The sequence below is a fragment of the Balaenoptera physalus genome (genome assembly GCF_965194825.1).
Source record: "Balaenoptera physalus genome assembly, chromosome: X".
NCBI classification, from domain to species: Eukaryota; Metazoa; Chordata; class Mammalia; order Artiodactyla; family Balaenopteridae; genus Balaenoptera; species Balaenoptera physalus.
This window is the reverse complement of record NC_138903.1, coordinates 132,447,745-132,469,033: the sequence shown is the minus strand read 5'-3', so window position 1 is coordinate 132,469,033 and position 21,289 is coordinate 132,447,745. Positions and strand designations below refer to the sequence as shown.

Here is a 21,289-nt window from a genome sequence, read left to right as displayed (position 1 = left end):
TGCTGGATGAGGCTGGATCTTGTCTTTCTGGTGGGCAGGTCCACGTCTGGTGGTGTGTTTTGGGGTGTCTGTGGCCTTATTATGATTTTAGGCAGCCTCTCTGCTAATGGATGGGGCTGTGTTCCTGTCTTGCTAGTTGCTTGGCATAGGGTGTCCAGCACTGTAGCTTGCTGGTCGTTGAGTGGAGCTGGGTCTTGGTGTTGAGATGGAGATCTCTGGGAGATTTTCACCATTTGATATTACGTGGAGCTGGGAGGTCTCTTGTGGACCAGTGTCCCGAACTTGGCTCTCCCACCTCAGAGGCACAGCCCTGATGCCTGGCTGGAGAACCAAGAGCCTGTCCTCCACACGGCTCAGAATAAAAGGGAGAAAAAGAAAGAAAGAAAGAGAGAGAGAGAGAGAGAAAGAGAGAGAGAAAGAGAGAAAGAAAGAAAGAAAGAAAGAAAGAAAGAAAGAAAGAAAGAAAGAGAAAGAAAGAAAGAAAAAAGAGAGAGGGAGGGAGGGAGGAAGGAAGGAAGGAAGAAAGAAAGAAAGAAAGAAAGAAAGAAAGAAAGAAAGAAAGAAAGAGGATAAAATAAAGTAAGATAAAATAAAATAAAGTTATTAAAATAAAAAATAATTATTAAGAAGAAAATTTTAAAAAGTAAAAAAACAAAATAAAACCCAAAAAAACCCAAAAACGGACGGACAGAACCCTAGGACAAATGGTAAAAGCAAAGCTGTGCAGACAAAATCTCACCCAGAAGCATACACATACACACTCACAAAAAGAGAAAAAGGGAAAAAAATATATGTATCATTGCTCCCAAAGTCCACCTCCTCAATTTGGGATGATTCGTTGTCTATTCAGGTAGTCCACAGGTGCAGGTACATCACGTTGATTGTGGAGATTTAATCCGCTTCTCCTGAGGCTGCTGGGAGAGATTTCCCTTTCTCTTCTTTGTTCACACAGCTCCCGGGGTTCAGCTTTGGATTTGGCCCCGCCTCTGCGTGTAGGTCGCCTGAGGGCGTCTGTTCCCCACCGAGACAGGACGGGGTTAAAGGAGCAGCTGCTTCGGGGGCTCTGGCTCACTCAGGCGGGGGGAGGGAGCGGTACGGAGGAGGCGGGGCGAGCCTGCGGCGTCAGAGGCGTCGTGACGTTGCAGCAGCGTGAGGCGCGCCGTGCGTTCTCCCGGGGGAGTTGTCCCCGGATCACGGGAGCCTGGCAGTGGCGGGCTGCACAGGCTCCCGGGAGGGGCGGTGTGGATAGTGACCTGTGCTTGCACACAGGCTTCTTGGTGGCGGCAGCAGCAGCCTTAGCGTCTCCTGCCCGTCTCTGGGGTCCGCGCTGATCGCCGCGGCTCGCGCCCGTCTCTGGAGCTCGTTTAGGCGGCGCTCTGAATCCCCTCTCCTCGCGCACCAGGAAACAAAGAGGCAAGAAAAAGTCTCTTGCCTCTTCGGCAGCTGCAGACCTTTTCCCGGACTCCCTCCCGGCTAGCCGTGGCGCACTAGCCCCTTCAGGCTGTGTTCACGCCGCCAACCCCAGTCCTCTCCCTGCGATCCGACCGCAGCCCGAGCCTCAGCTCCAGCCCCGCCCGCCCCGGCGGGGGAGCAGACAAGCCTCTCGGGCTGGTGAGTGCTGCTCGGCGCCGAGCCTCCGTGCGGGAATCTCTCCGCTTTGCCCTCCGCACCCCTGTGGCTGCGCTCTCCTCTGTGGCTCCGAAGCTCCCCCCTCCACCACCCGCAGTCTCCGCCCGCGAAGGGGCTCCTAGTGTGTGGAGACCTTTACCTCCTTCACAGCTCCCTCCCACTGGTGCAGGTCCCGTCCCTATTCTTTGTCTCTGATTTTTCTTTTTTCTTTTGCCCTACCCAGGTACGTGGGGAGTTTCTTGCCTTTTGGGAGGTCTGAGGTCTTCCGCCAGCGTTCAGTGGGTGTTCTGTAGGAGCAGTTCCACGTGTAGATGTATTTCTGATGTATCTGTGGGGAGGAAGGTGATCTCCGCATCTTACTCTTCCGCCATCTTCTCAAATCTTCTCAGTATCGTTGTTTTAAACCGCTTTTAAAAAATTTTTTCTTCCAAGATTTTATTTTTAAAATTTTAATTTTATTGGAGTATAGTTGATCTACAATGTTGTGTTAGTTTCATGTGTACAGCAAAGTGATTCAGTTATATACATATACATACATACATATATATATATACACACATATATATATATATATATATATATATATATATGTCCATTCTTTTTCAGATTCTTTTCTCATATAGGTTATCACAGAATATTGGGTAGAGTTCCCTGTGCTATACAGTAGGTCCCCGTCGGTCATCTATCTTATATATAGTAGTGTGCGTATGTTCATCCCAAGCTCCTGATTTATCCCTTCCCCCCACGTTTCCCCTTTGGGTACCATAAGTTTGTTAAACCGCTTTTTTTTTTTTGGCTGCATTCCGTCTTCATCGCTGCTCACGGGCCTTCTCTAGTTGTGGCGAGCGGGGGCTACTCTTCGTTGCGGTGCACGGGCTTCTCATTGCGGTGGCTTCTCTTGTTGCAGAGCGTGGGCTCTAGGTGCGCGGGCTTCAGTAGTTGTGGCGCATGGGCTCAGTAGTTGTGGCGCATGGGCTCAGTAGTTGTGGCGCATGGGCTCAGTAGTTGTGGCTCGCAGGCTCTAGAGCGCAGGCTCAGTAGTTGTGGTGCACGGGCTTGGTTGCTCCGTGGCACGTGGGACCTTCCTGGACCAGGGTTCGAACCCACGTCCTCTGCATTGGCAGGCAGATTCCCAACAACTGCACCACCAGGGAAGTTCCTGTTAAACCGCTTTTGCAGCATAAAAGTTACTGCCTAAAATTAGCAGGTTTTCAACAATGGAATCTGACAGACACTCCTATTTCCCTTCTCTAATTCTAAGTCTGTAAGTCACCAACCCCTGCTGCCTCTAAGCATCTCTGCAATGGTAGCACCTATAACATTCACAACCAAGATTCTCAATGGAAACACATACTTCCTTGCCTTTTCTGCACATCACAAAATGTCCTGTCACAGAAGTGCAAGACAGAAAGATAGCTGGATAGATAGATGAAAGGAAATGGCCACTGCTTTTGAGTTATGATTTCAGAAACAGTGGAATGCCATAAAGTAAAGCTGTAGACCAGAGTTCAGCAAACTATAGTCTGTGGGCTAAATATGGCCTGCTATCTATTTTTGTAAATAAAACATTATTGGGACACAACCCTGCCGATTCATTTGCATATTTACATTTACATATTACATATTATCTAACTACAGCAGCCCAGTCTAGTAGTTGTGAAAAGACCTGGAAAGCCTAAAATATTTACTATCTTGCCCTTAAAAAAAATGCCCTTCTTTAGGCCACCACTCTGATAGTGCTTGAAATTCCCCATTAGGAAGACGTCATTTGGAGATGTTCCTATTGCTATCAGAATGAGCCCTGCTTAGATACAGTCTTCCAGTGTTCATGGGGTCAGATGCTTTTCTCTTCTAAATTTTAGCCTAGGGCAGAAATGAACACAGGGATAGGAGGAGGGAGAGAGGAAGCTGGGGTATGGAGAGGTGCTGCAGGGCAGAGTATATGAGTAAAGGAGGGTGTGGATGTGAACACAATTTACCTACAAAGGACACACACAGAGAATAGGGAGCACAGGATGGCAGACTTGTATGGACCCCATTCCTTGCAACATCTGTCAAGGACAAGCCCAAACACAGAAGAATGGCATGGAGAGCACTACACTGAGACTTTGAACAAATACCAAAAAGATAGAGAAAAGTTTCCAGTTGAAGTGAATTCAGTTAACCTCAACAAGGATTAATTGAATACTTCATCTATACTAGCCGACCAAAGGACTTGATTTATTTCTGTCAGTGAGGCTACCAACCTTGAAATAATAGCATCGTCTAACTCCACCCTCTCCCGCAACCACCATATATCCAATCAGTCATGTCTCTTCCTTTTCATTCATTCCCAGTGCTACCAGCCTAGACCAGACTGTAATCAACCAACTCAGTCAACTCATAATCCTTTGAGTCTATGATGTATATATGAAAATGTGACTGATAAGACCCACAGTGCCAAAGAGAGCAACTAGACTTTAAGAGGGAAAGAACTTCAGAGAAGGCAGATTGTTGTTGTCTGGGCTGATTAGAGAAAGTTTAAAGACAGATATGGCAGCTGACCTGAGCCTTGAAAGTTGCACAGAATTCAAACATGTGGAAAAGGGGGCATCTCAAGTGAAGAGATGGGCCTAGTGATGGCATAACATATGGAATGTCTCATTCTTATATGACAACACACAGTGGCCCTAAAGAAGAATCTAAAACTCTGCCCCCTAAAGATGAGGTGGGTCATCAAGAACAGTGACTAGGGACTTCCCTCGTGGCTCAGTGGTTAAGAGTCCGCCTGCCAATGCAGGGGACACGGGATCGAGCCCTGGTCCGGGAAGATCCCACATGCCGCGGAGCAACTAAGCCCGTGCGCCACAACTACTGAGCTTGCGCTCTAGAGCCCGTGAGCCACAACTACTGAGCCCACGTGCCATAACTACTGAAGCCCGCACACCTAGAGCCCGTGCTCCACAACAAGAGAAGCCATGGCAATGAGAAGCCCGCACACCACAGCGAAGAGTAGCCCCCGCTCACCGCAAATAGAGAAAGCCCACGCGCAGCAACAAAGACCCAACGCAGCCAAAAATAAATTAATTAATTAAACTAAATTTTTAAAAAAACCAACTGATCTAAGAACAGTGACCAAACCCTTACCCAAGCTATATGATCACTAAACAGCTGGCTGAGCATCTCTACATTGCTCACTTACATTTAATTAACGTGAAAGGACAAGCTGATTAATGGTCTCTTATATCCAGAGAGGCTGTTAACTTATGCCTCTTATGCCCCATAATCATGGAGGAGGGGGAGGGGAGTGACACCCCATACACACACCTTGCAAAATGACACCCAACTGAAAACAAATCCAACATAAAGAAATGAAGGTGACATCCATGTCCATAATTGAGACCATGTCAAGAGATTTTACAGTCCACTGATACCTCTGTGAAATTCTTAAGAAATAATGTTATTTGTTTCTGATTTGTTTACCAAATCTGTACCAACTTATCTACCACAAGTCACGAAATACTCTTCAGGACAAATACACAAGCTAAGTCTTGGAAAATCTCTCCTTTGCTGTATCTTTTAGAAACTAATTCAATCTAGAAAGCCACTGTTGAATATACATATAACTCTGCACTTTCCTACCTAGAAATGACATACTTCTTCACCTACCCCCCAGCATAGTCATCTTCATGGCAGGTAGGAAATGACCATTGATAACTCCTTCCCCACAGGGAATTATCTCTTCATGTATTAGCACATTCCTTATAACATGCCCAAGGACCTCTTCACATCATATAATGGTCTCATGAAGTATGTACTTCCAGTTTTAAGAATAACGAGTTCTGGAAAAACAAATATCGTATATTAACGCATATATGTGGAACCTAGAAAAGTGGTACAGATGAACCGGTTTGCAGGCCAGAAATAGACAAAGATGTAGAGAACAAACGTATGGACACTGAGGGGGGAAAGTGGCGGGGTGGTGGTGGTGGGATGAATTGGGAGATTGGGATTGACATGTATACACTAATATGTATAAAATGGATGACTAATAAGAACTTGTTGTATAAAAAAAGTAAAAATTCTGCATCAGAAAAAAAAAAAAGAATAACGAGTTCTGGGGATCTAATGTACAGCATGGTGATTATAGCTAATAACGCCAATAATATTGTGTTAGCATAATAATAGCATAATACTGTATAGGCTTGAAAGGTGCTAAGAGAGATCTTAAATGTTCTCACCACAAAAAGAAATGGCAATTATGTGACAGGATAGAGGTGTTGGCTAAAGCTGTGGTGGTCAACATTTTATTTTGCAATATACACGTGTATCAAATCAACACGTTGTACACTTTAAACTTACACAATGTTATATATCAATTATATTTCAATAAAGTTGGAAAAAAGAGAAAGAAATCCCCCCACCCTTTTGTGTTCCAGGAAATGGCTTATTGTAAAGAATCTCTCTTCCCCATAGGACATAGGTAAGATTTGGGCTGACCCCCTTGTTTACCTATGACAAGGCCAGACACAGACCCTCCAAATTCCCATTCTCTGTCTCATCAATTGAACTGAACTGTTTCCATTAACCGATCTGGACACAATACCAGCTAGTTGGACTTGACCAGACTTCAGTCCAGCTTCTCCCCCTCCCCACAGATCCCTGAACTTTGACCCCCTCTCGGCCTCAGAATGCGGAACTGCCCCTCCTTAACAACCCCTCCTGAAAATCGGCTGACCACCAAGAAAGACATTCCTTGGTTAACTGCCCGATTATGCCATATAGGCTCATCCCACTACCTCACATTCGGTTCTTTTTAGTCTGAGTTCCTCCTTCCTAGAAAAAAAGAAAAAAACTTTCCCCCTGACCTTTGAGACACTTGCACACCTGATGGTCAGACAGTTTCTCCCTATGGCAATAGCCCCCCTCCTCCTATTGCAGCAGCCCCCTCCTTACCTAGGTCAGGATTGTTTTTATTTGTCGCAAAGTCTTCCTTTCCTCCATGGCATAGCAGCAAACTAATTTTCTCCTTAGTAATCGGGATCAACCACTCTGGTTAGTAGACAAACCCCTCTTTATACCAGTTTGTTCAGTGACACAAGGAGATCAAAATGGCCAGGTGGCACTCCCCACCTCCAGTTCCCTGGAGCGATTTGTGTGACCCCAGGAGGAAGCATCCTTCCCTTGGGAACTAATATCTCCAAGCCAGTAGAGCTCAAAATTCCTACAGTGGAAAGCAAAAATGTGGGAAGTGTGTTATTGGGTGTAATAGTGACAGGAGCCATTCCCACTCCCACTCCCACCCCTTAATTCCTGGGCACATGATGATCTGTGATTTCAAACATAAACTGCAACCTGGGAGGCTGAAACCCATCCTCGCAAGGTGTTTTCTTCCACTTGGCACTGTGAGTGAGTCTTCGGTAAGCCATTCCACCTCTCAACGAGGCCAGCTGCTTGTGGGTAATGGAGACTGCCGTTAAGACCAGTTATTTCCATGGGTACAAGCCCATTGTTGCACTTCCCTGCTGGGAGACGAGTTCCCTGATGAGATGCAAGGCTGTGTGGATTGCCATATGTCAGGCAAGGCATTCTGGGACTCCAGGGATTGTGGTGCTGGCAGAAGCATTACCGGCAGGGACGACAAACCCATATCCAGAATATATATCTATTTCAGTGAGGACAAATATTTGCCCCCTCTATGGGAGAAGAGGTCCAGGGTAATCGCTATGCTCACAGGTAGCTGGCTGGTCCTGCCGAGGAATGGTGTCGTATCTTGCCCATGCACAGCCTCCATCCCTGCCACCACGGCCACTTTGTTCATAAGCTCATTGAGCAAGAAGTCAGGTGACTGGAGAAAGCGGCTGATTGACATTCACAGACTGCATCATTCTGTCCACCTGCTATCTTCACAGTCTGTGCTCAGTCGGAGTCACCGATCCACATCCCTCTTTCCCAGACTTCCTCACATCCACACCGCTGACCCACTGTACAGCTGCCAGAAGCAGCAGAGAACACCTTTCCTCCCGCAACGTCCCTCCGGCGCCCTCTACTGGCAAAGCTCAGCATCGCGCTCACTGTAAAGGAGGGATGTTTAAGTGAATTCTGTCCACTATTGCAGAGCGTCTATGCACGTGTGAATTCGGAGCTAAGAGACAATACATTGATAACTGGCACAGATTCCTCACTTCAGTATCATCAGGCGTCAGCTTTATTTGGGTTAGAATCCTGTGTGACTGTCGAGCTAGTAAATTTCTGAAACTCGTTTTCTGACCCCGGGAATATAGCTCCATGTTAAGGGCTTACTACTTGTATGTTTTCAGCAACATACTTCCCAAATACTTGAAAGTAAATATGTCCCTTTACAATCTTGTCTAAGATCCTTGATCCTTCCTTTTTCTACGCCACAGAACACTTGCTCCACTTAAAAATTTTAAGACAAGTTATACTTGATTTGCATTTCTCTAACGATTAGTGAGGTTGAACATCCTTTCATGTGTTTGTCGGCAATCTGTATATCTTCTTTGGAGAAATGTCTATTTAGGTCTTCTGCCCATTTTTGCATTGGGTTGTTTGTTTTTCTGATATTGAGCTGCATGAGCTGCTTGTAAATTTTGGAGATTAATCCTTTGTCAGTTGCTTCATTTGCAAATATTTTCTCCCATTCTGAGGGTTGTCTTTTCATCTTGTTTATGGTTTCCTTAATGAGGTACACCTCACACCAGTCAGAATGGCCATCATCAAAAAATCTACAAACAATAAATGCTGGAGAGGGTGTGGAGAAAAGGGAACCCTCTTGCACTATTGGTGGGAATGTAAATTGATACAACCACTATGGAGAACAGTATGGAGGTTCCTTAAAAAACTAAAAATAGAACTACCATACGACCCAGCAATCCCACTACTGGGCATATACCCTGAGAAAACCATAATTCAAAAAGAGTCATGTACCACAATGTTCATTGCAGCTCTATTTACGACAGCCAAGACATGGAAGCAACCTAAGTGTCCATCGACAGATGAATGGATAAAAAAGATGTGGCACATATATACAATGGAATATTACTCAGCCATAAAAAGAAACGAAATTGAGTTATTCGTAGTGAGGTGGATGGACCTAGAGTCTGTCATACAGAGTGAAGAAAGTCAGAAAGAGAAAAACAAATACCATATGCTAACACATATATATGGAATCTAAAAAAAAAAAAAAAGGGGGTTCTGAAGAACCTAGGGGCAGGACAGGAATAAAGACGCAGACATAGAGAATGGACTTGAGGACACGGGGAGGGGGAAGGGTAAGCTGGGACAAAGTGAGAGAGTGGCATGGACGTATATACACTACCAAACGTAAAATCGATAGCTAGTGGGAAGCAGCCGCATAGCACAGGGAGATCAGCTCTGTGCTTTGTGACCACCTAGAGGGGTGGGATAGGGAGGGTGGGAGGGAGGGAGACGCAAGAGGGAAGAGATATGGGGATATATGTATATGTATAGCTGATTCACTTTGTTGTAAAGCAGAAACTAACACACCATTGTAAAGCAATTATACTCCAATAAAGACGTTAAAAATAAATAAATAAAAAGTCATTAAACTTAAAAAAAATAAAATAAAAAATAAAACAAGTTATACATTCATTCTACCATCCTGGATACCCCAGAAAGGAAATTGGGATAGCTCATCTGGAAACCTGTGGCTTTAAGGCTCTACTGAAGAAAGGAAGACATTGGGAGTTTTTATACTAACACACCATTCCGCTTTGCTTCCAGTCTTTTTGGTGCAGAGAAGGTTGACTGATTTGCATTAGGAAAGACTAGTTGGTGGTAATGAAAGTCCCAGCAGCTGGCCTGATGCAACAATTACTTTCTATACCTTATTTTTTTTTTTCTTGGCCATGCCGCACGACTTGTGGGATCTTAGTTCCCCAACCAGGGATCGAACATGGGCCCTTGGCAGTGAAAGCTCTGAGTCCTAACCACTGGACTGCCAGGGAATTCCCTATACCTTAGAATTTACTGCTGCTACAGGGCCTTGGGCAAAGTGGGAGCCAAAAGCTTCTGAGACGGCTCAGGCCAACAGTAGGTCCTCTAGTACTGGGGTATTGTTGCGTATGATGGGTATCCTTTTATCAGGGTCTACCCAGAGGGCCTAGGATGGCAACAAAATGTACATAGGATTGTCCCCAATTCCCACAAGCCTCTATGTGGTTTTGAGGGAGATAGTTTTCCACTCTGCTCAGCCCCTCTGTATGCAGCAGCCTGGTTCATGGGTGCCATTACATTAGACCTCTTTTACTTTGGATTAATTCCTCCCATCTTTCACAGCCCACCTCTGTGTTGTCTTTGACCTCATTCAGTCTCCAAAGGCTCTGCATTTATTAGCAACCTCAATTCAGTATTACCCCCAAGACTGCCTTTCCCCATAGCACCACACTCTAATCGCCTCTTATTCTCTCTTGCTTCTCTCTCCCCTCTCATAACCTTCCCTTATAGCCCATGAAAACTTTCCTTTTCTCAGTAGGCTGGTCCCCGTAACACCTGATAGTAATTGCACTGTCAAGGTGAATCCTTATTTACTGAAGCTGTACTCCCCTCTCACTGGTGGCGTTTGGGGTCTTGTGTTGAAGAGACGGGAGTGGGATTCTGAAATCACTCCTGAGTACGGTAGGTATAAGGCATATTTCATTTAGTCGTATTGGCCGCTTGGGTTTCGCTCTAATGGCTGTATTTTTTTCCATCTGGGATCATATTCACAATTGTGAGGGAGAAGTTGGAGTTCAGCAGAGAGAAGTACAAGTAGGAAATGAAATGTTTGCTGAGCAGAAACTATCCTTTAGCAATAATTGCGACCATTATTGAAAATGATTATCTTCTCTATAGGATTTTCAGTTTCCTCTTCTAGAAGCTTCTAATTTTCTTTTTGCCCTTTGCATTTTACAAGCAATTATCTATAAGTGCAAGTGAAGTGCCAGGGATATGAGCTGTTATTAAAATTGAAAACTACACAGTCTGAGAATAAATGTGAAAATTGACAATACCTTTCATACAATGTCCCTGTGGGTTTTGCTCTCGTTTGTGTTAGAGGCGCGATTTCCTTAAAAAAGGAAAACAAGCTAGTGTTTGTATTCATTATAAACCACCATACTAAGCATTCTTTTCATACGTTGGGGTCCAATTGCCACTAAGAGAAACCTTCCCTGTCTGCAGCTCTGCCCCAAACTGGTTGTCATCACAGATTTTTACTTCCCTAAGGGATAAGCTCTGAAGCTGCCTTACCTTGAACAAGCTATTTAATGACTGTGCCTCAGTTTCCTAATCTGTAAAACACACAAAAAATAATTTCTTTATCTCTGGATGATTGTGGGGATTAAAAGAAATAACTTGTGTGAACATAACCATGTATAGGCTTAAGGGTTAAACAAGTAGTAAACATGGAGGCACCTTCACTTTAGGATTACATGACGGTTACAAAACCAAATTTAAGAGTCAGGTGGAATAACCAAATAGCACAAAACATTTCCTTCCCAAGTTGTTGATATCTTAGAATTCTAAAGCTCTTGCCTCCCAAGGAAATCTAGGAGTTAAAAGTAATGCTTTCCAGCTTGGTAAGCAATTACCAATTCTAAAAAAATCCATGCTCTTCCCATTTCCCTCCTCCTTCCCATCCCTCTTCCCTGTGCCATCCTTTGCACCTCAATACCATTTCTCTATGGAGTTATAGGCAATTTCTAAGCAATTTGCTTGAGTCTGGCTTCCTGGGAATTCTAGATAGGACCTAGCCAGTGGTGTGCTGAAGCTGGTTTGTACTGCTACCGGATGTTTATGCACATTCCTTCCCAACTCCACAGCTGATGATATCCATTGGTAGCTTAAACTTGGCCATGGTGGGAGTTTTCATGCCACAGAAATTGGCAAACCCTACAAACCAGGTCTTTTCTTTTTGCCTTTCAGAAAGCTGGTTGTTAAACATTTACCAGCATATCTCTTTGGGGTTCTCATTTGCTTAGAGAGACATTGATTCTCTTCCTGAAGCAGATAAGCGTGTATTTGGCTGCGTGTAGCCAAAACCCCAATTGAACAATAGTGTAAACATATCTGTGTCATAGCAGGTATTGCTGAGGGTTGTTCGGCTTTGCTTTCCTTAACATGTTGGCCTGGTGGTTCCTTCTTTCCATCCAGGTATTGAAGCCCCCAGACAATACATTTTGCATAAGGCTACCAGTAATGTCAAAGTGTCCAGGCAAGTGTGTGTGTTTAGCTTTTCAACCTCTGCAGTAGAGAAAAGCAAGAGAAAGGGTGGATGGGATGGGATTTGAGGGTAGAAATCAGCCCCAAATCCATTCATGGTTATTGGTCCCTTGATATTAACAAGATTCAGAGTCAATACAAAGAATGAGTTAAAGCATGAAATGGGCAGATGCTCTTACTTGGCTTCTTCTAGAAAGAGTTGTAGTCCCAAATTGATTCCATGGAACATACCTTTCTTTCCTGTAATACCATCCTCCGTTGTATGGTGTCACTTACACGTGATGACTTTGTTTCACATTAGTGACTGGGGATGTGAGTCTTTGTAGAGGTCATCACAGAGCCACTATAGCTGCCTGCTACTCATATTCCAATGCTTTTATAATCCCTTGTGGCATCCTTTGTCTGAAGTCTCCTGTCAGAAATCAAGTGTCCTTAGATGCTGGAATCTGCGGTCCCGGCCAGATGCTGACGAGTCTGGTGAGTCCACTTCTAATGCAGGGTTGGTGTGGGTTCCTGCTCTCCGGAGAAAAGTGATTATGAGAAAACACTTATTGTTCATGATGACCTATGTTTGAGCTTGCTCTATAAGGCAGATGGCAATTTTTTTTAACATCTTTATTGGAGTATAATTGCTTTACAATGGTGTGTTAGTTTCTGCTTTATAACAAAGTGAATCAGCTATACATATACATATATCCCCATATCTCCTCCCTCTTGCGGCTCCCTCCCTCCCACCCTCCCTAACCCACCCCTCTAGGTGGTCACAAAGCACCGAGCTGATCTCCCGGTGCTATGCGGCTAGATGGCAATTTATAAACTTATCATGGAAATGTTCAAACACTGGGAAGTTGAACAGTAGTGCAAAGGAACTTCATGTTCCCAACATCAACCCATAGGTATCAACCCATGGTCAATCAGGGTTGATCTCTGCCCCTTTTCCCGTCCTACCACTATGGGATTATTTTGAAGAAAATTCCAGACATCATAACATTTCACTTGAACATGTGTGAATATGTACAGGAGCTTGCTTTTCAAAAGAAGGAACAGAAACCTTTATGAATGACTTCCATTGAATACGCAATTTACAGTGAGTAGCTGCCAAAGGCAGAGATATTTTCCTTCTTTGTAAGGGTAGGGTGGATGGAGGTGCAGAAAGAAGAATGGTGACAGGTCCTTCCTATAATATTTTATAGAAAGCTTTGTCCTTTTTAAAATATTTATCTATCTATCTATTTATTTTTATTTAATTTTTTGGCTGTGTCAGGTCTTCGTTGTGGCACATGGGCTTCTCTTTAGTTGTGGTGCGTGGGCTCCAGAGCATGTGGGCTCTGTAGTTGTTGCACGTGGGCTTAGTTGCCCCACAGCATGTGGGATCTTAGTTTCCCAACCAGGGATCGAACCCACGTCCCCTGCATCGTAAGGTGGATTCTTTACCATTGGACCACCAGGGAAGTCCCTGCCCTTTCTTTATATCATACATATTTGTCATCTCATCTTGATTATAAATTAGCTAAGGAGAGACAGTGCTTATCTTATTCACATTGTATCATCAGCTTTGCGAGGTTTGGTCCAGGCCTGTGCCATTTTTTGTTTATTCAGTTTTTCCATGGTGTCAGCCTCATATACATAGTTTAGTCTCTCAGTTATCTGTTATATATCAGTGTTTCAAAATGGTGTTAGTTCCTGGGCTTCAGTATTGGAAAATGAATTGCAGGTATAGGGCCCTATTAACAATTCTACCTCTGTGTTCTGCCCCTTTATTAGAGCATCCTAGGCTCGAGTATAGGTAATAAGTTGCCTTCTTAGAAAAAAAAAATCAATACATTGTTAGTGGTGTTTTTCCAGATTAAATGAATGGATTAAATCAGCTTTTACCTTATTACAAAGTTTATTTTTGAATGGTAAATGGGGGTCATAAGATCTCAAGAACTGGGTGTCTTCTGGAAAAACTTAATGACCTGGTTTCATTTGAGATGAAACAGCTCCAATCTAAGTTACTCTGTTCTCTATGACCCAATTCATAACCGGAGGCTGTGCCGATGACGCCTAGCTTTCGCCTTCCTTCCAGGCAGCTTGGGATAAAGTAGGCTAATGGTCAAGTAAAGTATCTTATGCTATTGAGCGTTAGGATCATACTTCATATTTTGCAAAGTGCTTTTTCATTATTTATTCCTCACTACCTACCTATGAGATCTCCTGGCTGTCTTATCTCCCATATTGTGGCTGAAATATGACTAACCTATGTTCATAAATGCTTCAGGAAGCTGAAATGAATATAGGTACTTGCTGACATACAAACACCCAGCATTCAAAATGGCCAGCCTACCCTGTCCTTGGGAATGGGGGATGCAGCTCTCCCAGAGAGTGAGAAATAATTCCATTTTCCTGAGTGTACAGAGGTCTCTGGGACTGCAGGTATGAGAGTTAAGAATGAGGGCAGTGAGGGCGCGTGATTATACTCTTGCTGCTGCTCGACAGAGAATTCCTATTTGCACAAACACATTGTTTACCTGGGGCTTCTGTGCTCAGATAAGTTCACATGATGCTTTTTTGCTCACACTTCACTTAGGGTCTATCATGGCTTCTGTGATTTGACTTATTAAATGAACCCTGAGTTTATTTACCCATAGAAACTGCCCACGTGAGGAAAGAACATTTGGCACTTTTGCAGCATGCGTGCTTGTGATGGTTATGTTTTGGAGTAGCTCCCTTTTTCTTGGTCTCAAGCTACTTATGCTAATCCTTGATCATATTCTCCTGTGGAGAAGTTTCTAGAACAGGACAGTCTTTAGGTGATTTGGTGACCTAAGTAAGCGAGGAGGGCTTCTGTCTGCCGTGGCTACTGAGGCGATCATGAATGGGAAACAATTTTATTTAGAGCCTCTTTCTGCTGGGTACCGTTAGGTGCCATCTCCACACACTTAGGTTGCCATGGCTCCAGACTGCTTGTACTGTATGGCATATGCCATCAGTCCAGTGTTTCCTGCTAGCTGGTGCTTATAGATAAGTACAGCCAAACTGAAACATTAAACTAGAACAAGGACAGGAAGACAGAAATCTATTTACATTGTATATACAATATGCATATGCAAATATGAATTCTCTGGTGATTCGGTCTCAGTTAAAGGTAAGTTAGTGCTAGTTAGTTTCGGGAGGTAAAAGATTTGCTGCCAGTAGAGTCATATCTAAAAAGAAAAAAATCTTTGAATTGATATTTCTTTCTAATGATGCTATAGATTACAAGAGCCATGTGATTTTTTTTTTTTGAGAGGCAAATTTTAAGAGAAAGTGCACTGGATTAGATGTCAGGAGATTGAACTGCACTCAGATCGAGTTCTGATATTGACTAGCCTGCGAGTGGATCCTTTGCCAAGCCACCCGACCCCTCGGGACTTCTTTCTTCATATGTCAAGTAAGGGTGTTGAGCTAGATTGACGCTAGTGTTTCTTTGCAATGTTTCTGCTCTATTCCAAAAGGAAATAGATATTAACAGGACAGCTAGTGACGTATATGGTTTATTGCCAGAAGGCAGGCAAAGGATCTTATCTCAGAGGATGGTGCTGGAACCTGTTTCCTCCTCTTTTTTTTTTCCCCCCTTTCTCTCCCAGCAACTCATTCCCATTTGTGTACCTGATTTTTACTCAAGACATGTACACGCCAATCTTAGATCCAAGTGCCTTAACAACAGTTGTAGCGAGGTTTTTTTCTGTGTTTTGCAGGTCTTCCCTATTTCCTGTCTAATAACGCAGCTACTGGAGCTCTTGCCCTGGTCCAATCGAAAGTCTTTCTCCAGCTTTCCACTTGAAAGCTGATTAGGTGGCCGCCTGGGTACCAGGAGCTGGCTGTTCGTGGCTTTGCAACCTGTTCACAAATGTTGTTCCATTGGCAGCACTGCTTTACTGAAGCAAGTGAGGAAAGGAAAAGGATGTGTGTTCATTGAAAACGCAACCACCTGTGGATCTTTCCAAGTGAGAACTTGTGTGATGCTTCTTTAGAAATGTGAAGCATAGTAACTATCTTTCTCAAAGATGATCATTAAAACTAGAAAAGCCCAGTCAAGAGAGGAACTTAAGTGTCTTTTGACCATTAGTAATGACTGAGATGAGGATTGTATAGCCAAATCTAAGACAATAGAGAAACTACTAAATAGATACATTCTTATCTGTATTATGATTAGGGCTGTACATACACTTTATAATTTGATTTCACTCAATTGTGAACTCTTCAAAGCAGAGGCTGAATGGATTCTCAGATGGGACTGAAACAGTTTTTGTACATAGGAAATGGCATCCTAGATGTTCTGGAAAGAAAGCTGGTCCTCCAGGTGCAGGCTGCTCTAGGCTGGGGTTTGGGGACTTGGTGTTGGTACCTGAGATGAGGCACTGAGAATAAGCCCATTGGCAGTGCCTCAGCCCCAGATCTGAAGCCAGGCAGATAGACATTGCATCTGCGATAGAAATATGAAGGGACCTGTCCAAGGTACAGAATTCAAATAATTAAAATCTGAGATTGATAGCCAAATCAGTGCAACAGGAATTAGTTTGATCTGTGGGTGGGGCAGCATATTTTTTAGGCACCTGGCTGGCTCAGGCATCTATTATAAAATATTTGTCAGGACTTCCCTGGCAGTCCAGTGGTTAAGACTCCATGCTTCCAATGCAGGGGGCGAAGGTTCGATCCCTGGTCTGGGAACTAAGATCCCACGTGCGGTGCAGCCAAAAAGAAGAAAAAAAAAAAAGTCTGTCAAATTGCTTTGAATAAATAAGGTAAATGGAGTACTGGGTCTGGTTGTGTTACAAGTGTGCATTTGGTGGCATTTTTGCAACCATCAGTACATTTGTTAGGTGCTTTCCAGCCTTCTCTGCTCATGGAGAGATGGGAGGGACAAGGGTGATGTATATAGAAGCACTAGGGTTTTGGAAGAAACACCCTCCCTCCTAACCCTCCCTCCTAACTGTGGAGAAGGAGAGGAAAGAAGAAAATTCTGATGTTTCCTTAGACTAAATTGGCCATGGCTCTTTCAACTCAGAGTGTTTGGCATGTACAGTAAAGCACTTCAGAGTAAAAGAATAATTGAGATTTATGGGAAAAAGGGAGTGGAGGAGCAGACGATAGGAATGTAATAATTTAGGTTCCAAAAATATCTGAAAGGCAGGAAAGAGAAGGTGACGGCCAGGGACTGGGGAGAGGTTGAAGATATTTTCAAAGACATTAAATGTTTTGATTGCCTTCAACATCAGAAATGACTTAGATTCTAAAATAACAAACTCGGGTTATGAAGAGCAGACACTGGCACTTCTCGGCCTCTGGCTGCTTTCAGCCACGGTTTAATAGGTACACTTAAATAAATTTCAGTACAGCCAAAAAATGGAAAACTACTTTGCAGTTAAGATTGAGGCAAATCTACATCTATAGTTCCTGGAAAATGTTTAAGGAATATCAAATGAAGACAGGAAGTTGTAGAACAGCTAGTATAGTCTGACTCCATGTTAAGAAAAAACTAGTAAATTTGTAGAAAATAGTCTGGAAAGACTACAGCAACGTAATAACAGTAGTCATTTCTGGGAGATTTTACTTTCAACTGTCTTCGTTTTGAGATAACGTGACTTTGTATAACCACTGTGAAGTAGTATTAGTATATTTGGAAATCAATTTGGCTATATTGACGATCCTTAATATTTAAAAGTATTGAAAAACTCCAAACTTATAAAAAATTTAAATTTTGAAGACGAGCTATAAAACACTTCATGTTCTTTATGTCTTTCTTTTGAACTCATCAACTGAAGTTTTTACAATCTAGTCTAAGTAAAGACTCATTTTGTGGGAGGGAATATGAAATGCAAAATATAAATTGTTCAAACATGATACATTTCTTAAATTGTGAATATATGTCTTTGATGATCTTGATTTATATGTGGAGAAATTTGTATTGGTCACTTTGATTTAAACTGAGGACTTTATTTTTTTATCAGCAACTAGGAAGTTTTTCATCTTCTCTGTGGTGAGAGTTTGCAGCAGCATGGAATGTAAAATTTCGGAAGTTGGCATACAGTATTGAATCCATGCAAAGAATTTGGACACCATGCATACAACCTGCAATGAAGTTTATGGAAAGAGGTTAAAAAACTGTAACTCATTTTTTTGCTTTTTCCTTTCTTTTTCTTTTTTTGGCAAGGAAGAGGATATTACACATAGTTCCTAGAATTTATGGTATTGAGGGATATAGAAATCTCTAGATCTTGGGCTCTTATTCTGGAGTTTTATACAATATATGCAGTTGTTTGTGTTTGTGAATTTTTCTGCATTGACGTTCTTTGCACATATATCTGGCTGTCAAGGAGTACAAGACCTAAAGCACATTTAGAATCACTTACCTGGAGGGAGTTTGAGGTTCCTCTAAATATTTTTCATATTTGTTGTAAGCTATCATTCATTGATATAGTCTAAAGCATAATAGAATCAAACAAGTGACAGAATATTAAGCATTAAAATTCACCCTGGCTTTCTGACCCATGAACAAACACCACCATAATAAGGAGGCCAAGTAGAAGCCGTGGGAGCTCTTTGCCTCTTAAATGCAACCACAGGTCCTGCATCTAAAGTGGGCAATGTGACTGCTACGGTGTTGTGTGTTGGTCCTCTGTTTACTTTGATGTTCCTTCTTGGAAGAGGCCATTTTCTTCTTTGTTGGATAACCTGTGCGGTTGGGCTGCCAGTGGGGGGGCACCTGGCTATCTCTATATTCCTAAACCAATTCAGGGTGCTCGTGTCAGTAGTCAAAACGAAAGAATTGTAAGCGAGATCCCCCATGATTTTGACATGTAATTTGTTTTTTTCCATGCACTCATATCTACTCATGAACTACTTCAATTTTACCTCAAGCCTTGACTTGGCTGGTGAGATGACTTTGGGGTAATCTCATGGGTGACTACTGGGCAGGATTTGTTGTATTTGTGCATTTTATTGGCTTAGGAACGAATTCAAACATCACTGAAGCCCTCAGTGGACTGTAGGATGATTGATGTGGGGGTAATATAATTGCTTTCCTTGTACGTGACCTATACACATGTATGTGACCTATAATGGCAGTTTGAATGATCTCCTTTGATGCCTCTGGACTTGGGTTTGCCCCCTCAGCCCATTGTGCTTACTCCAATAACACTGTATAAGAATTACTGACTGCTACCAGGCAGGCCACCTAATATTTTGGAATGGGGTTGGATTTCTGAGCTCCTTTTGCTTCTTTTTTCACATTCGTATTCATTTCTTATCAACTTGCTGCTTCTTATTCAACTGGAAATGTTGAGAAGACCTATACTGCTTCAGTCAACTTGACCAAAGAACGGCAGTGGCCTGATGCCCGTGAGATTCACTGATTTTCTCAGTCTCGCCCATCAGCCAGACACAGCAGCCTTACAGGAGGCTGGAAAGGCCCATTGTAGACTCCGTTCTAGTATCAGCTTGGGAACTACAGGTTGTGCAGTTAGGCTGCCAAGCTACGGGATGTAGAATATGGTTTTAGCCAGGAACCAGGCACCTGTGCTTTTCTCTTTAGGACCCAGAATAGATGGATTTGGGAACCTGGAGTTAGAGGTAAGAATTAAATCTCCCATGATTCCAGATGACTGGTTCCTCCCAAATGTTTTTAGATTATAGAACTCAAGGAGAAGAAAGTTTCTACTAGAGGAAAGGGGAAGTGCCTACAGCTTCTGTATAATTGTTTAGCCTTGATTTTTCAATTTGTATGTCATATTTTGCATCGGTGGTGTTTAAGGCTAACCTTAAATCCATAGATTTCTGAATCTTGAAGAATCACAGCAGCTCTGCAGAAGCCATGAACTTCACCCTGAAGACTTCGACTCAAAGAGGTCCCATGACATCAGTCCTTGGGGTGCTGTGCCTTTGGATTTGGCCTTGGTTTGGGCATGGGCTTGTTTTCATTGCTTATAATGTGTGCACTTGTGCTTACGCAAACAATCTTGGAATTTTACATATGGGGAGCTCTCAAAGTATGTATATACCATATTTGTATCCTACACAGTAGAAGACAGTGTCTCAGACTGATTGGTCTCCCTAGCAGGAACTTTTCTCTGAGACTTTCCCTCAACCTTCGTTTTCTGTGTCACTAAGTCCCTGCAGGTAGCTACCTTGTTTGATTATCTGTCAGCTTACCCTAGTTGAATCAATCTCAGCATATGTCCTATTAATTTTGGAATTTGGAATTAGACCACAAGACTGAATGATAGCTTGCTGAGTCTCATTAATGCTCTTTTATTACAGAGAACACTATTTAGAAGGCTTACTGTTGAGTTCTTCTGAGCAACCCTTGTTTCTGTGCCTGTGAAGTGTGTTTGTTGCTTTGGGGTTTTTTGTATTTTATAAAATACTTCTGTTTTCCCAGTGATTTGTGGTTGTTGTTGTAAAGCTCCCACTTGTAGACTTTTATTATTCACAATAAATACGAGCGTGATCACGGAAGCTTGTGGTCCATCATCCAATGTCCCAGGGCAGAACTCTGAGTTATATAAACTGATGTACTGAGGACAGAGATTTGGTGGCAAGGTGTGGGGTCTCCAGGTCAGGATTGAAGTTATCTCCTTTATTAAGGTAAAACAGTGAGCAGGTAATCTAACACCGTCCTATGAGAAGTGGTCCTTTTGGCCACTTCATGAAGGCTGCAAATAAATATCTGGGGATTTTGGGGGTGGAAGGGGCCTCTTCTGCCCCCGCTAGAGGAATGGCAGACCCACAGAGCACTGCAGAAGATCAGCCCAGAAGTCAGGAGAGCACGGACTGGAAGCAAGGGGCACACAGTTAAGCCCTGGTCAAGCCTGCAGTTGAAAGCTGGTCCCTAGAGTCTGAAGTGTTTATCGTTGCACCACACTTCCTTGTCTTATAAAGTTGCAGTAAGGACAGAATCCAAAGAGGTAAGTTAGTAAAAGGTTATTTTTGGCATTGTTTGTTCCTAAAAATTTAATACTCTTTCTACTGCTTGTATGAAATGTCCTGTTAACTAAAACTGCATGTCCTCTGTACAGCTTGCCATGGTTTAAACATTCATCAAATAGCCTTATCATTGTGGTCAGGAAGCTCTGCCCGTCATGGGAAAGGAGAGCAAAACTGTGACGGTCTGTCCTGACTGAAGATGTGCCCGCTGGGTGGGTGGGCACAGGCCACTTCCTGGGAGTTCCTGAAGCTTTTGTGTTGCAGGTGTCAGTAACTCTATTCCTGCTATTCAGTCTAGAGGGCCCCAGGCAGAACGTCCCCTGGTTTTTCAGAGCAGCTGGAACTTATCTCCCTATAATTACCCATTCTGTGGTAGGGAGTGGGTCACCCGTTAGCATAGTGTCCCCATAGTGTGTGCCCCTCTCCCCAGAAAGTCTCTGAAATGCTGTTCTGGGTGGTGGGGATTTTGTAAGGGACTGAGGTGTTAGAGGAG

General features: G+C 43.2%; 1 long non-coding RNA gene across 1 annotated transcript; it reads left to right on the top strand.

The window, feature by feature from the left end:
* Nucleotides 1-1,811: 1,811 nt before the first annotated feature.
* LOC309652401 lies at nt 1,812-20,476 on the top strand. The gene is made up of 3 exons (XR_014258700.1): nt 1,812-1,907; nt 15,570-15,818; nt 17,823-20,476. It is a non-coding gene; the product is annotated as an uncharacterized lncRNA (long non-coding RNA).
* The last annotated feature ends 813 nt before the right edge of the window (nt 20,477-21,289 follow it).